This window comes from Dermochelys coriacea, chromosome 5 (assembly GCF_009764565.3).
Source record: "Dermochelys coriacea isolate rDerCor1 chromosome 5, rDerCor1.pri.v4, whole genome shotgun sequence".
Classification (NCBI taxonomy): domain Eukaryota; kingdom Metazoa; phylum Chordata; order Testudines; family Dermochelyidae; genus Dermochelys; species Dermochelys coriacea.
In genome coordinates, this window is record NC_050072.1 from 90,460,255 (window position 1) to 90,477,250 (window position 16,996).

General features: G+C 39.7%; 1 protein-coding gene and 1 long non-coding RNA gene across 4 annotated transcripts in view; one reads left to right on the plus strand and one right to left on the minus strand.

Annotated features, from left to right (window-relative positions):
* The first annotated feature begins 6,672 nt into the window (after window positions 1–6,672).
* LOC122460330 lies at window positions 6,673–16,074 on the plus strand. Its single transcript, XR_006281581.1, has 2 exons — window positions 6,673–9,341; window positions 13,818–16,074. It is a non-coding gene; the product is annotated as an uncharacterized LOC122460330 (long non-coding RNA).
* Window positions 14,007–16,996, minus strand: part of LOC119856417 (aminopeptidase O (putative)) — a 372,700-nt gene continuing 369,710 nt past the window's right edge. For all 3 annotated transcript variants that reach the window (XM_043515026.1, XM_043515028.1, XM_043515027.1), the window contains one exon: window positions 14,007–15,577. The gene's annotated coding sequence lies outside the window, so the exon portion shown is untranslated. The remainder of the gene's footprint in view (window positions 15,578–16,996) is intronic.

The following is a 16,996-nucleotide window of genomic DNA, read 5'->3' on the forward strand; positions in this document are numbered from 1 at the left end:
GTAAGAAAAACAGGCATTCTAGTTTTCATCTTCCTAGGTATTGCTTCCGAAAGGCATGGAATAGATCTGAAACTAAGGAGGCTGTCGCTGTTGACCAAAAAAAAAATCCAAGGAATTTGTCCAGTGGGAACAAATGTGTGGATGTTCTTCCTTATATGACAAGGAATCTAAAATTAATTTGTCTTTCAACAAAGTTAGTTTTTTTGTTTGTTTTGTTTGCTTTCCTCCTGAGTCTTTTGCTGGATCTTGTTTTCTGTGGCCTTACTCAACGCTTACTTTGTGCTTACACATGTTCAATCTGGATTATATATATAAACTTTAAAAACAAATCTAAAAAGTGTTACTACACTTTCTAGATTCAGAATTACTTGGTCCATACTAAGAAAAGGAGTACTTTTGGCAAAATAAATTTGTTAGTCTCTAAGGTGCCACAAGTACTCCTTTTCTTTTTGCGAATACAGACTAACATGGCTGCTACTCTGAAAATTGGTCCATACTAAGAGAGTTATATTCATCAGTATTATAAGGTTGCTGGAGGTGAACTGCAAGAAGGTGAAACACCGCCTTTCAGAGTTCTGTCATTGCAGTATATCAAAATCTAAAATAATTCCTTCTTGCTTTTTAAAGGAACCTATAATATCCTGTCAAATAATGATAGGTTGACTCAGGTAGGTAGGTAATCTGCAGTAAAAGCTAGGGAAAGAATAGAAAGCAGTGAGAAATCATTCCCATTCTCAAATATTGGTTTCTTAAAAAGGGTTACATGGTTTAAATATTATGAAAAAGGTTTACTGTTTTTTAAGATGCTTTTAACCCTGCTGTTGGACTGACCACCCCCCATCTACTTCCATATTGGGGTCTTGGAGACTCCTACTATGTCAAAATTGGAAAAAACGTGATGCATTTAAATCTGGCTTTATTGTAACCAGTGAACTATAAAACAATGAACAAGTTAAAACTTTTTAGATTCAGAAATACACTGAACAGAATTGTGTTGGGGGTCTAACTACCTCATGTTTAGACAATGAAAATAGTTAGACACAGAAACAATATAAAGGGCACAAAAGGAGCACACAGGCAGGAAATGTCCTACTACTTTGAATGAATGGAGCAAGTAGGTGACGTGTTCTGAACATACGAAGTTTTAGACATTGCACATTTTTGATGTATTTTTCTGGAACAGAAGTAACATCTTCCCCATTTCTCAGGCTTTGGATCAGTACCAGCACACTAGACACTGCTTTCCTAGCAGCCTGAGGCAAGGCTGCAGTGTTCCTTTCCTGCACCAGTAGTTTCACTATTTCTGTACCCAGGTCACTGAGAAACATCCGTCTCTTACGCAAAGATTTATTATACCATTTGTGGTTCAACAAAATCCAAACAATATATGCATTCAGACATTCAATGTGCATGTTCAATACCAGTCTTTGTCCCATAACAGCAAGTCTTTGCCACAGCTACAGCATCTGTCAAGTGTGGGCTGCCAGAAAATGTATCTGACAATTGTGGCTTCCCCAGAAATTCTTCCTAACAAGAGTAAGTTTCCCAGAAAATAAGTTTGATGGTGTTAACTTCAAAGAAACTCACTTTGCTGGCAAATGTTATGGGGGTCTCACAGACCCCCCCCAATATTATGTTGGTGCATTTTATTTGAAAAGCAAAAACTGCTGAAACTATGATGCTACGAATAAGGCTGTCTATATCATGGAGATCAGGGATTCCGTGACTTTCTGTGACCTCTGTGGTGACTTCTGCAGTGTCCGGTGCTGGTTCAGGGGCTGCCCGAGCTGGGCAGCCCTGGGGGCAGCAGCAGCAGTTTGGGTGGGAGGGGGCTCAGGAGTGGGGCAGAGAGTTGGGGTGCCCTTACTGGGGGGCTGTTCCCCACCTCTTTCCCTCCCCCCAGCGGGGGTCCCGGGGCACCTCAGTACCTGCGGCACCCCCAGCTGGCCTCCCCAGAGCACCTGCGGTCTCCTGGCCTAAGTTTTAGTTAGGGGTATATAGTAAAAGTCATGGACAGGTCAGGGGCTGTGAATTTTTGTTTACTGTTGGTGATCTGTCCATGATTTTTACTAAAAATACGCATGACTAAAATGTAGCCTTAGCTATGAACAATGCTGAAAGAGTCATATGCTCGTATCATAACTGTTTCCTCATAATAAAAACAATCTGATGCGGAATACCTGCATAATAGATTTGGATCTAACTGGCCCCAATAACTTTTCAGTGACCTCTTTTGCTACACTAAAACCACAACAGTATGCAGACAAAACCCCAGTGGTAACGGATTGTCATCATCATAGGCTGAGAATACTTGAAGAGACAGTGGTTTGCCTATCATGTTTTGTTTAATTTCTTTGAATGTCGTTGGGGTACAAGAGACCCCCCAAAGGCTCGGGAAGCGTAGTCCTTTCATATTTCCCATTGACTAACATTGAGGGGGTCTAACTGATCCCATTACCTTTTTAGTGGCTTTTTTTGCTACAAAAAACATAACAGGTAGGATGATAAAACCAGTGCAGAAAGGTTTACCTCATCCTACTTTGAGAATACTTAATGTATGAAGAATCACGGGTTTGGCAGAAAAATTATTTATATTGTAGTGCACGTTGGGGTCAGATAGACCTGGAAAACGTTAAAGAGGGGAAAAAAATCCCTGAGTGCCATCTGTGACTTTAAAAGGAATGCAAGTGCAAAGGGCTCCTTGTGCTTTAGTCAGGATGGCCACTATGGTATTTTTACTGCTCATTTACACTGTTTGCTTATATCTAACTTTCAATATCAGTCCAGATTTGGGGTCATGATGTAGCCTCATGTAGCTGTTACGGGGTATGTCTACACTGCAGACTGACTCATGTTCTGCCACATGGTGTTGCCCAACCCACCCATCAATCCCCACCCACTTAAAACCCTTAAATATGTATAAATGTGCATTGAGTCCATGCTAGTGTACTCAGCTGGAGGTATCTGACCCTGCTCATGTTGCACTTTGAGACGCACCCTATCTGTCCACTTTGCATTTATTGATTCATGTGGCTCAAATAAAATGCAGCAAGATGAGAAACCCTAACTCAGTCTTAGTCCTCTTCTACTCCACAGGTCTGTAAAAGACTGAGTACTGCAGTGCTTTGTAGCGACTCTAGAGATAAGGTACAAATAAAGTGTTCTCACTCCACTGCGCCTAATGCTATCTGTGTTCTTGAATTTAGAGGCATACTATACATTTTTACCTCTTCCATGCAGCCTGTAATTGTTAGTTGGGTTACAAAAACAAATCTTTTTCTTTGTGGGGGGAGAAATCATAGCATCAGTAGCTACACTGTCAGGAGCTTGAGGCTTCAGCTTTCCCATGATTCATAACATTCATATGTGGGCCTGTTTAAGTCCACCTACCTATCTGGCTCGCATTTGAACACTGTGGTGTATTTTTTTCCTCCAACTGCTCGTCTGAACTTTCAAAAGATAAGCTCATGGTTGCAGTTTCAATTACTGCCTTAACAGGGAGTATCTTATTCTGGGAATTTGCTGTGGGGTGGTCTGTTCAACAACAAGTGCCAGAAAGGAGTTTCCCTTGCTTGCATTGGCCATCTTCCTTTAACCATCTGTCTGACTATAGGAAAGGAATAAACCTCATGAACCCCTTTTGATGGGCTTAAGTGTTCTTAAAGTGACTGGTCCTTTTAATGGCCAAGGTCCTAGAGCCAAGTAGGCATAAGCACTGGATCACTACCAACCTCTGAAACCAAAACTGGAATATTGTGAGCTGGCAGAAAGTTTCAGTAATGTAGTTAGTCCTACCAGGCACAGATTTTGCCTTAAATAATATGTTATGTACTGGGAGAGAGTGGGAAAAAAAAAAAAAAAAACCAAAATAAAACTTGGTAGCTTCATTATTGCCTGAGATTTGGCTGGTTGCCTATATATTGTAATCGCAGCACTCATATCTTAATCTTATTAGACAATTAACCGCAGCAGCCTCAAGGAGTGGGAAAAATCCTATATTATTATGTCCTTGAATAGTCCTGTGCATTTCTAACTAAATCTGGTTCTCTCTTCCTTGCAAATGCCCACCACAACACTCAGATATTGAGTCAGATAGGACAATAAGGTCATGCACCAAAATGTTTGGCAGCTTTTGCAGACACGCATTTCCAGCTTAATGTAAACTGAGCTCTCCTTGTGCTCTTGAGCCTAATGACTCCCCCCACTTAGTTGTCCTCCTACTTCTCAAACCACCATGTTTACAGTTTCACTGAACTTCTCATTTGTATCTAACGGGTCAACCTGTGCTAGCGAAATACAGATTCGAAACCTGTTCACTGTACATTGATTTCCCTTTATCTTCTGAGCCTGTAGGTTCACTATGAACCAAGAAAACAGGTTCATTTACACTTTTCTTTTGCCTCTTCCATGCAGTTTCTGTAAAAAGTTATTTAAAATGAATTTTGAGTTGTGTATGAGCAATGGGTTTCTCTTTTTTGCAGTGGCTCGGGACTTGCTAATGATTCGGTAACTCTCTACTCTTATAAACTGTCCAAAAATCTGACTGCTCTTGCCTATTCCAATCTAATTTATAACTAAAGATGAGGATCTGAGCCCTCCTGTTTGTATTAGTTTTCTGAAGAGATTACTAGTGTTTTGCATTCTTAATCCTGTTGTTGTGCATCACTTCCGTACTAGCATGAGTTGTCTGAAAATAGAGTACTGAAAAGCTACTATCAAATTCCATTACAGAAAGACCTGAAAGGGGTACTTGGATACACTCTGGCATTACTGCTGAAGATGGAAACTACTGCTGGACACAGGCAAACCCAAGCATTAAATGCAAATTTCTGGCTAGTTATAAAATTATCATCTCTTCTGAAGATAGGGCAAAATATAGGTTCCGTCTTCATAGAGACCATTAAGTCTCTCCTTCAAATATGACAAAGAAAATAATAGTTAAGCTTAAGTTAAGCTTCAGTTTTCCTTGCCTGTGATTCCTTTGTGAGATCAGTGCTTGCTGATATTTAGTATATCATAGATTTTAATGCCAAAATGTAGACCTTAGAACCTCATCCAGTAATTTCTGCATGAAGCCTATAGCTTCTGATTGAGTTTTGGAAAAATGTCCAGTCTTGTTTTAAAGACTTCAAGTGATGGAGAATCCACCACAACCCCAGTTAAATTGTTCTAGCAGTTAATTACCCTCACTGTTAAAAATCTGTCACAAACATTTCTTGATCTGGGTTTCTCCTCACCTCCATTCACCATGTTAACACAGAGAGACCCCAGACATTTACTTAACTGCAAGCTCTTGGTTGTGTTTGTTCAGTGCCTAGTGCAGTGGGGTCTAGGTCCATGACGGGGCCTGCTAAGCGCTACGCCGATACAAAGAACACTACCAATATGAATACATTGCACCCACAAGCTCAACTCCCCCATCCAGTTATTCTTTAGGTCCTTGAGAACCTAGGACGGGTTTTCTACACCTGGTTCTCTCTGCCTCCCTGGTTGATGGGATAGAGACAGGATTTCCTTTGATAACCCTTCTCTGTGAATTGGCCTGTTTGCACCAAAAATAGATCCAGTCACTTTAAATATGATCATTTGTTTTACAGATAAAATTCCAGAAAGTTATACAAACATTGCAGAATAAAATCAAAGGGCTTATATACAAAAATATACATGGGTTGAGACTCAGGCCTAACTTTTTAATAGGATCCTTCACATAATAGATTTTCCTCTCATAAAAATCCAACAATACAGCCTGTTCTTAACAACTTCACCTCAGGTCTCAGCTAGCAGAATTTTCTCAGTTGCCTGAAAAACTTAACTCTCTTGTAAAAATCTCTATGAAATCTCTGACACTCTTTCAGGGAAATAATTTGGGTAGTTATCCCTAAAGTGCTTTCCCTGTTTAAAGGTTAAATGTTAGGGCAGCCCAGTAATGGTAAATCACTCAGGTATGAGCTGTACTTGACGGAGATTTGCTAGCTCCCCGTCAACGGTTTCAAAATACAGTAATGGACATGGGTTGGGGAAGAAATGATGATGGGTATGGGATGATGGGATACTTTGTCATGGTATCCTTTCTGTTAGTTCTATTGTTTCTCACACTTCTCCTGGTCAATCAACCATATTTTCTTCCATCAGACCTATGGACAAATCTCTGATATTTCAGAGGTGCTGAGCACTAACACCTGTTGGAGTAATGGGAGTTCTCAGCACCTCTGAAAACTATGCCCAAAGCCTTTTATTGCTAACCTAATTATTGTGCTGATAGTTAATGACAGTTTTGGGTTAATAAGTGGCAGCGGGGGGGAATGCCTGATTAAGCTGGTGATTTTACCAACTAGGATACTGTGCTCCTGGTACTGGATGTTTTATTGCCTTCATAATGACAGCTGCATTCAGGATTGTGACACTGAACCCCACTGCTTGCTGGAGAGCAATTGCTTTTCAAGGCCTCACTTTCTTTGTAGAGCTATTACAGGCACTAGTTGGTGTGGTGCACTCTGGGCAAAAGAGCCAAGTAGGTTAATAACATTTGTTCATATAGTTTTCCAAGAATGGTGGTTTCCTATTATCTTATCCTACTTCCCTCCTACATTTTATAGCGCTTGAAAATTAGGAAGACCATAAAAAGGAGCCTTGTAATAGTCAAGCTGAGGAGGCAAGGTAGTGATGAGATGATGGTTTTAGCACAGGGAGAGTTGATAGACTCTTACATTGGCAACATTGTAGAAATGCAGCTAGGTTGATTTGCTAAAATAGGAGCTGCAAAAGGAGAAGAGAGTTAAGAATAATGCCAAGGTTATAGCCAGAGGCAAATGGAAGGTCTAAGTTGAAAAGAGGATATAAAATAAAGAATTGGATTTGAGGATTACCTTTGTTGCCTCAGGTAACTTTTTAAGAAGTAGTTGAAAGAAATTGAGATTACAGTTTAATTGATGAGATCAGGAAGAGAGAAGGTTAAAAGGGCTGGATATTAAAAATTCCAAAATATACAGAACTGAGTATCATCATGTAAAAATGATAGAAAGACAAAGGAAGGTGACATAATATAATCTAGCATAAGAAATTGTGCAGAAACCAGAGTCAAGAATGAAACCTCATAGGTTGCCTTAGAGGAGGGGGCCTTGTGCAGAGGCAGAGCTACTACCAAACGGATGGAGGAGTTTGATATGTGGAATCAAACATCCAAGAAGAGAAAAAAAATCATGGCTGCAGCACTAAGGAGATAGTGAATACTCCACAAGGCGGAAGGGTGCAATGATGTCCAAGAGAATGAGTGTGAGGGAGAAAAAGCCATTTTGAGTATGAACAGTATTTGCTCTTTTAGCTATTTAATGGTGTTATGACTGATACTTTAATTCTGAAATATCAACCAATATAAACCTAATGGCATGCTGAAGATGAAATCCTGCTTTCTGGTTAGTTAATTGTTAGGAAAAGAAAGTAGCCAAGATTATAGCAGTAGCAAACACCAGATCAAATTAAACACAAAGAATTAATTTTTAAACATTTTTATATTCTCATAATAATAAATAGGGAGCATGTTTTCTGGCAGCTGATGACAGACTGGGATAGTGGCCATTATTTTGCCTAGAAAATATGCAATCAAGCTTTATTCACATTAATTTCACATTCTAAAAAATACACCTAACGTCTAAACTGCTGTGAAAATGTCCTGTATCTTTTTGAGAGACAAAATGGGTGAAGTAATATCATTTATTGGACCAACTCCTGTAGGTGAGAGAGAGACAAGAAGACAACACAAGGTCCAATAAAAGATATTACCTCACTTACCTTGTTTTTCTCTAATATCCTGGGACCGATATGGCTATAACTACACTGGTTTTTCTTAGACTTCTTAACCTTTTCCTTTGGCAAAAAATGCATATTACACAAGCAAGAGGGCATTTTTATTTATTACTGTTATTTTTACAACACTCTCAATTGTGTGCTTTACAGAAACAAAAACCTTGTCTGTATCAAAAATTGCTCCAGTTTTACTAAAGGTAAATCAGCTTAGTTAAACCAGTGCAAACCTGTGTGGTTTGTGCTGGTTTAAATAAATCCACTTAGAAGCATCTCTTTAGTGAAACCTATGCAATTTTTAATACAGACAAGATCTAATAAAAAGATATGGTCCTTGATCCAGAAAATTATCATTTAAAACCCCAATCTTGTAAGGTCTTATGCATGTGCATTAGATCACTCAGTAGTCCCAGAGATTTCAGTAGGGACTAGTCACATGAGTCAATTGTGTACATGCTTAAGTCTTTGCTGGCTTGGGGCTTAAATTTTGACAAGACTCAGCTTAGACATGTTAACATTTTGATGATTCAATAATTATTTTTGGTAGCCTGTTTTTGTTTTTATTATATTTAACACCAAGTTTAAAACTCTGGGCCTAATTCTCTTCTCTTTTTTCTCTTATACCAGCGTTGGGGGGGGGGGCAGTAGTTAAAGGTCTCTGGAAACTAACAATCAATTTTTATAAAAAAAATGTGTCTGTTGGTAGGGAACTCCATCAAATGTCCATCAGGAATGCTAGAGATTGCAGGACTGTGGTTGATATTTTATAATTATTTCATAAAATAATGCTTAAAAATAAAAAGTATATTAATTGAATGTGATTTTAAATGTCAAGGCCTGTATTTATAGAGGAATGTATGCTAGTAAAAAAGAGTCCATATCTTCCATGTTAGTGTTTGTTTGGATAGAATGATAGTTCTATCCTTTAAAATTGCTGAAACGGGGTATTTTGTTCGGGGGGGGGGTGGGCAGTTAAATTAGAGACAATGTAAAGCTCTTACATGCTGAGGTGATTTTAAAATTATTTAAATAATACAGAACTTCAGCCGACATATTTTCTGTAGTCTAGCATCGCAGCTCACAGAGGTGGGCCAAAGTTGCAGTGCTACATGCACTGACCACGTCTCCTGCTCCTGCTTGCCGCCAGATTCTCTGCCTCCATGGCAGCAGCCAGTTGGCAAGTTTAGCTGCTACTGTTTCTTTTGTTCCCCTGGCTGTTTTTCTTGCCTGTTTTCAGCAGTGGCGAGCAAATCTTTTTCTTAACCCTTTCTTCTCCTCTCTGGGTCAAATTTCATTGGCTTAATGAGTAATCTATCTGGAGCTGCTGGCCACATGCCAGTTATACATAGTTGTGTTCCCACTGAAGTTACTAATATCTTTCTATGAGTTCTATGTAGCATTGGAATGACTCATCTGGCACCAAGCTGGGGGGGAAGAAGGGTGGCCAGTGCATGCAGCACTGCAACTTTGGACCCCCTCTGAGAGCTGCAGCGTGGAGAGGAGATGTCTTGTGGGAGATGCTGGCAGAAAGGAGATTATTGGTAAGAATTTTTCCATTTAGTATTTAATCTTTAATGTACATCAAAATTTACATGTTTGAGGTACATCAATTTCATGTACATCTATTCCTGTCTTTTAAATCATACATACCAAAAAACCCCACTGAAAGCATGGATATTCCTTTTTATTTTGACACTAGCAGCTTTGGTAGATTCACTGCCAGTAATATTATGCCCCAGGAAAATACATCTCTCAAAACAAAAGGATTAGCTTGCTCCCATTGCACAATAGTATTTGCACACATATGGGATGTGCCAACACCCACTGTTCAAATATCCCCCTGCAAGAGCCAGGCATAACAGTGCTAGTTAAGGATGGTGTTTCAGATTCCAATCCTGAATTTTCTTACATCTCTGAGAACCTTAATGTTTCTACATACATTTCCTTCATTGAAAGGAAAAACATGAGAGCTGTCCAATGGACCTTTGATATGCATTCAAAAAGTGGCATCTCCTTGACCCTTTTAGGCAACAGAATGTCCGTCTGTATAGGTGGGAAGAATCAATGTTGACAAGTGCCTAATCTTGATTTTTGACAAGCTATTTAATCATGTGCATGTAGTTAGGAATGTAATCCAATTTATATACACAAATGTTGTCAATGCTCAAATAATCACCTGTTTCTTCTTTACCACCTTTGAATTTTGGTAAAATAGTTCCTCCTCTCAGCAATAGATTCTCAGCCTGGATCTCTCTCTGAGGATAAAAGACCAATTGTGTATTTAATTCCTAAGAAACTATCAAGGGAAGACAGGTCTTACCGGGAAGGTCAAGCCAAAATTTGGGGATGGCGTGGAGTTGGGGGGAGGAAATCAACATGGAGCCAGCAATGTGTTTATGTGGTGTTGATGAGTAGTGGTAAGAACAGAGTGGACAATGCTAGACTGTCAGTGCCAACCCACTGACAATGGTTGGGCTACAGGCACTGTCTATTAGTTGGGAGGCTAGTGAAGTGGGAAAATACTTGTTGAGGGAGAAAAAAGCAGGTGAAAACTTGCTCAGGCTAGGGAGAGAAAGAGAAGGAGATTATTTTAATCTGCTGAAGTCTCTCTGTAAAGAGAGCAAAGGGTGAGAATATGTCTCCGAAATGTTAATCTATTTTATTAAGTTTTCCAATAGATTGGCACCTGGTTACTGCTCAGTTCAAATAGATTCCAGAATTCTCTTTCCTTTCTATGTACTTATATATGCAGTAACACCTATAAACAAAGGTCCGGATCCACAAAAGCACTTAGGACTCTGGACCTTGAGTTTATGTATGCAAGTCCCAGTTTTGGCTCCATTGTGATCCACAGAATTCCCACTGAACCCTGCATTCACCTAAACTCACTCAGCACCTATATTTTCAAAGTAGACTAACCACTGGTTACAGAACTATTGTCTCTCTTTGGCCCAATGACTGTTCCACTCTGGATAAACACTTAAATAGTAATTGGGCCAGAGTAAGAGAGAATGATTTTGTGGCCCAGTGGTTAGGGTACACAACTGGGAGGTCACAGACCCCAAGTCCAGTCCCCTTGCTCCAATGACACTTTCATTATTTAGCCACAGGGAAACGGTTTCAGCAGGAGACAATGAGGGGGCCCCATGTCAGAATATATCCTAGCGCTCTGTGGCCAGAGCGGGAACTGAAGCTAGGTCTTCCACATTCCAAGTAAGTGCTCTAACCACTGGGCTAAAAGTTGCATTACCACCCTGTTCTCCTCTGGCCATGTTATGTGGAGTAAAGCAAGCACCTAACCAATTCCCTCCAGAAGTGGCTTAGGCACCTAACCTGCCTTATGCCAGCCGGGAGACGGAGGGTCCCATCTGGATCTCTAAGCAGAAATAAGGTTCTCCCTGCAGCCCAGACTGAGGTGCCTATCTCTGAAAGAGGAGCAGGGCTCTGTCTAGCATGATAGCTTTTATGGAGCACATTATCTGGCACCTGTCTCTCCTCATTCATTGTATAGGAGCCTAGGTGCCTAACAGGCTTTGTAGATCACAGTGGTGTTCTAGGCATCTAAAAGTTAGGTGCCATGCCGCTCAGCGTTTCAACACCTAAATCCCTTTGTGGATCCTACTGTAACTCTTCAACTTTTCATTATAATTAAGACCTTCCATACCTGTGTTCAGGTACCATAGTAATTCTCTGGCTCTTGATGATTTGCACATCCTGACTGAAGTGCAGGGTCTAAAACTGGATGAGATACTCCAAAAGATGTCTCACCATGATCTAGTACAAAGGTAGAATGTCTTGTCTTCTTTGTAATCTTTTGAAGGTGCCTAAAAATCTCATCAGTCTTTTTGCTACAACCGAGCAGTGGGTTTCTGTCTTCATACCTAGGGCCTTGTGTACTGCCTGTGCTGCATATTGGGACTATTTATTGCATCTCCATGTACTCTTCATTGCCATTTGATCATAGAATATCAGGATCGGAAGGGACCTCAGGAGATCAACTAGTCCAACCCCTGCTCAAAGCAGGACCAATCCCCAATTTCTGCCCCAGATCCCTAAATGGCCCCCCTCAAGGATTGAACTCACAACCCTGGGTTTAGCAGACCAATGCTCAAACCACTGAGCTGCCATTTGAATCATGCCATAGTATGTTTAACTTCGGCTCATAGCTGAAAACGCTTAGTGATGTTCAATTCATGAATGATTTTTGATACTTGAATATTTCACTGTGTTCTCCATGCTTCAGCAGTTGCATTGTTGTCTGGGAAGGCCATCTCAGAGAAAGTGGGAGCTTGTAGTCCTTCATTCATTCATTTTCTCAGTTTCCTGGGACCTAACTGCTAACCCCCATCCTTGGCTCCTGCACCCTATCTGCAAACTGGACTCTAGCTCTACCTCCCCCACTCTTCTTCTTGATTATATAGAACAATGAAAGGAACAGGTACTGTCATGCAATTAATTCTCCCTTGAGGGGAAAGATGTAGAGCAAGAGGGAGCTGCAGGCACATCCTACAAGGGTAGTGAGGTCGAAAATAAGATGTCAGGAATCTGGCTACAGCAAAATAAAGTATGGAACCAAAATTATTATTTTTGTGGTAGCATTGAAACATGCCAAATTGCAAAGCCCATGGGGCCCCATGTGTTGACTAGGGATATTCACTCCTCTCTCATTCTTTCAGGATCTTTGCTGATTTGGATGATCACTGGTTACACCTGATTTATATTTTTGAGGTTATGTCTGCGACTTAAAGGGCTTGATGCTTTTTTTTTTTTTTAAATGAAAGCTGACTCTCTGGAGCACACGTCTACAAGAAGGATAGATTCTGGGGAAAATTGCATGACTGTAATATACACATGCCATTGCTAACCTGAATCTATTTTTTTCATTCACTACATTCTATTTTTCATCTAGCAACAGAAGGGTCAGTGTTTGCTGTTTAGAGCCAAAATGCATTTTACATTTTCTCACATTAAAATCACTAGTCATATCAATCCTCTGTTTAAAAAAAAAAAATAAAAACATGTTAAGCAGCTGTTCCATTCAAGTATTAATTGTATTTCCAATTTGAAGTCAGCAATAAATGCTATCACACTGTAGAAGTCACACAAGAAAATTAACATACCAGTGGAAAAGCTATGGCTCCTGTACCTGAATCAAGCTACAATGCATGTGACGCAATTCCATAATCTTTGCTTCCTCTGTACCCAGTTTGCTATCCAACTTATGTAGCACTGTTCCCTACCTACATTGCCCAGGCTAAGAAGTAAGTGCTTATTTGGTACTTTAACAGAAATCATCATATGTTTCCATTATTGGTAAAGGTCTGGCATAGGTGGTGGTAGACTGTCTGCACAAGCTAGTCGACTGCAGTCAGGGATGATGAACATCATGTAACGTTGTATCCCGTGTTAACACTTGGTGTGAGTTTGCCATTCTAGATTAGACTGAACCACATTATGATCATCTTGAACTGTGTTGCAGTCCTGTACATACTCTGTTACACAATTTCGTTAGGTCTACAATCAGACCTATCAAGTTGTTAGGGGGGAAAGGGGAGGTTGTGGATGTGTTTTATTTGAAAGGCCATGGTTGTGGGCATTTTTTTGTTATGCTGACTTTTAATGATATTGTAGCTTGGTCTCAGTCACTCCAGCATTGTTGTGAATATCCATTTCCTACTAGATGGGCTAAAATGTGCCCTTCCCTCTTGTTCCAAATCCTCTGCTTGAATCTCACTTCAGTGACAGTTTGACCATTAACCGGCTTGCCAGTTCCACTCTAAGATGAACTGTCAAGGAAAAAAATGTTTTGTCCCTGTCCTGCTGTTTAATCTAACTCGTTTCCCCAAAACAATATCTGTTCTGGATTGCTTTTGAAACAGGTTGTCGCTTCCTTCTTTTTTGCTTGGTTCTGGGTGAGATGTTTGGAGGACATGAAGTGTAATGTCAGAGGAAGCTATAAAATGTGCTGCAGTTCTTTCACCTCCAGCTAATTCTTATATTGCCCCTCTTTTCCTCAGCTGGTGGCAGGGAAAGCTGCAGTTCATAGGACATCACAGTCAGGTGCTCTTAATACCTGGGTAAGACCCTCCAGCAGAGAGAGAGAAGTAAAGTTGATATTTCCAATATCAAAAGCAAGCAGGAAAAAACAGGTTGTTTGAGAGAGGGAAAACTTGAAAAAACTTTTATATATCAAGAACCAAACACACTTTTAGTTTGTAATTTACTTTTATTATTATTGGATACAAACGGTCTAGGACTGATGATTGATTCATGTTTAGCCTTCGAGTGCCTTATTCAACTCTTGAGTTCTTTCCCCGTACACAATGAAAGCACCAAGAACGAGTATTTGTACTTGTTCTCCCTTACTGGCCTCTGCAAAAAACCTGTGAACTGGGGCATAGCTCTTTTATGAATAGGATCCCTTAGTCACTACCTCTGTGGGGAAAACTGTATTAGAAGCCATGGCAGTAACTCAGCATGGTATTAGACAGCTTCCTAATTCTTATCACAATCTGAATTGCTGACTGAATATAACCCAGGTAATTAAAAATCTGTTTCTGAATTTTGGTATGGTACAGAGAATGTAGGGAAAAGAGTAGCTACGCTCCATTGTGTTTGAGTGCACTACTGAATCAGTTAGCAGCAGAGCACTGTTTATAGGCTTTGGGCAAGAGGGTTTTTTTTTTAATTCCCCCACTGTGTTGAATTTATTTCCATCAATACTCATTAATTAACTCAGTCTCCATTTCTTCTTTAGTACATTTATAATGATAAAATAATCTGACTTTTACTCCAATGTGCCTAACTGCTAAACAATGGAAATAGTTAAACCACACACAATTAATTGTGGGAAAACATTTTATAAGGTAAATATTTGCCCCCCCGTCCCATTTTTAGGGGTCCAGTTCCATGAAAAGATCAATTTTGGAAGTGTCCAGGAATCACTCCAGTAGTCTTTGCATTGAGAGGAGTTATATTTGACGCCTCTACGGTACAAATGAAGCATCCCATGGGGAGAAAAACGAAAGTTTTCAGTAATGGGAAGTATGCCCTTTTTACACTGTAAGTATATCTAGTCGTAAAGAAAACCAATCCAGCTTCTAGTGGCAATTGTTTTCAGTCCATTCTACTCCATGACTAAAATAACTGAATTTCTTCTAGTCTTTCAGCTTAGGATCTCTATACCAAATAATACATTAAAAACAACACCCACCCTTGACCTAAACCTCCCTTGGAATGGTAGAAGTCTCTCCAAGAAATCCACTTAATTTCCCTTAAAGGGGAGTGGTATGGCAGAAACTTTCATGCAGTTTGCTAGTGGTTGCTGTGTTTAGTGTGAAACCTAGTCTAATTTCAGCAATGCCCCTTTGCTAAAGTGTGTACAAAGTGTTTCTTCAAATCAACAGTTCTCTTCTCAACCCCTTTTTGTATGTGGACTTAAGTTGTTTTGGTATTTGGAATACAGAATTGTCATAACACCATACAATAAATAAGGGTCATCAAGTGTCTTGTGCTACCTAACTAGCCAGAACCACAATAATGTCTTTTTTTTTTTTTTTTTTTTTTTTAGGGGTGGAGAGGAGCAGTTGGTGCTTTCTACTTACACGCTTGGTAGCAAAAAGCCTCTTGAAAAGATAAATGCTGAGAGGTAAATGTTTGTCAGCTGATTGTTTTAGCAGGCACACAATTCTTCCTTTGATGTCTATCAGGTTCAATGAAATCCTGTTACTACCAGGATTTAGTTGTAGATATATTAAGATTTTTTCTGTGATCTCTCCTGCAACAGAAGCAGTAGTAAAATTTATAACAGTGTCACCATAAAGGAATGCTTGTAAAGGCTCTCTGTATATTCTTAACTGTCCCATTTTTTTCAAAGGGGAGGGTTTCCCTTTTTATATTTAAAAACTTACTGTTTGTCAACGAATTAGAGGCCAGATACTTAGCTGGTGTAAATCTACATAGCTCAATGGAGCTGAATTACACTATCTAAGTAAGAAAGACAGTTATGAATGGGAATTACTTAATAGCCACATGTTCTGTCACAGGTTTCGAAGTGTCATGTTAATTAGTCTTCCCACAATGCAGGAGCAAAGTTACTCCTATTATTACCATAAGGCAGAGTCACATTGGTGCATAGACAAGAGAGACTGTAGATGCCTACAGTTTCATCCTACTTTAGTGCTATGGCCATTAGATAATTTGTTCGGAAGAGCTGAAGTGAAAAGTGATACAACCAGACTGTGTAACTAACTACATACCTGTGTTCTACTAAAAGAAAAAAAACCCAGGAGTTCTCTACACAATAGTGAGGAAGCTTTTCTTCCTTAGAACACCTCATGTGTTCAAAAGCACAGTATCACGATCTGTACTAGATTTGTTTCAGACAGAAAAAAAGTTACACTTTTCATAGGCACATCATTTTGCTTTAGGGCTCGACTCCTGTTCCTGCTGAACTGAGCCAGTATGTAAAATCAGAACTGATATCAGCTCAGTAGGCACCGGAGGACGGGTCCATCAACAATCTGGAACAGCAGCAGCCATAAACAATCATTTCCTGCAAACAATACACATTGCTAAGCAATAAGCATAGAGAAATCACTGGCTAAAACTTTATAAAGCATAGCTTTACAGACTTAAGTTGGGTTAGAACAAACAACATATTTGTCTCCAACTTTTAGAAAAGCATTGAGATTACATTACAATCTGTATAAATCTTTCAGATTTATTGACTGGCTCTTTGCTTGTAGCAAACCTGATAGTTTACAGTGCATTTCTTATATTTGTGACGGAAAACGTCTGTTCTTTTCCAAGTCTCTACCATCTCTTATGCTCTGCAAACTATATTTCACACATACTATAAAGCTATACCCCAACCAACCATGTACCTCAGCCAGCAAACAGGGTAGGTTGACTTTTAAGTAGTTTCCCATCTCACCTTCTCTTCAGGTGCAGAACTTAGCCACTGTGAACAAAGAGGAAATCAATCACTGTTCACCAATCAGCTAAGCTCTGCACCTCATTAGAGAGGTCTTCGTCTCAGCATAACGAAAGATCAGATGAGGGTCTTCAATGGTGAATTTTCTCCTTTTGTTTGAAATTTTTTTTGTAGAGATTCCAATGCCTATCTCACACATGTGGCACGGTCATGGTTATGTGGTAATCCCTGGCAATGTGATTTTAATCTTAAATCACAAAT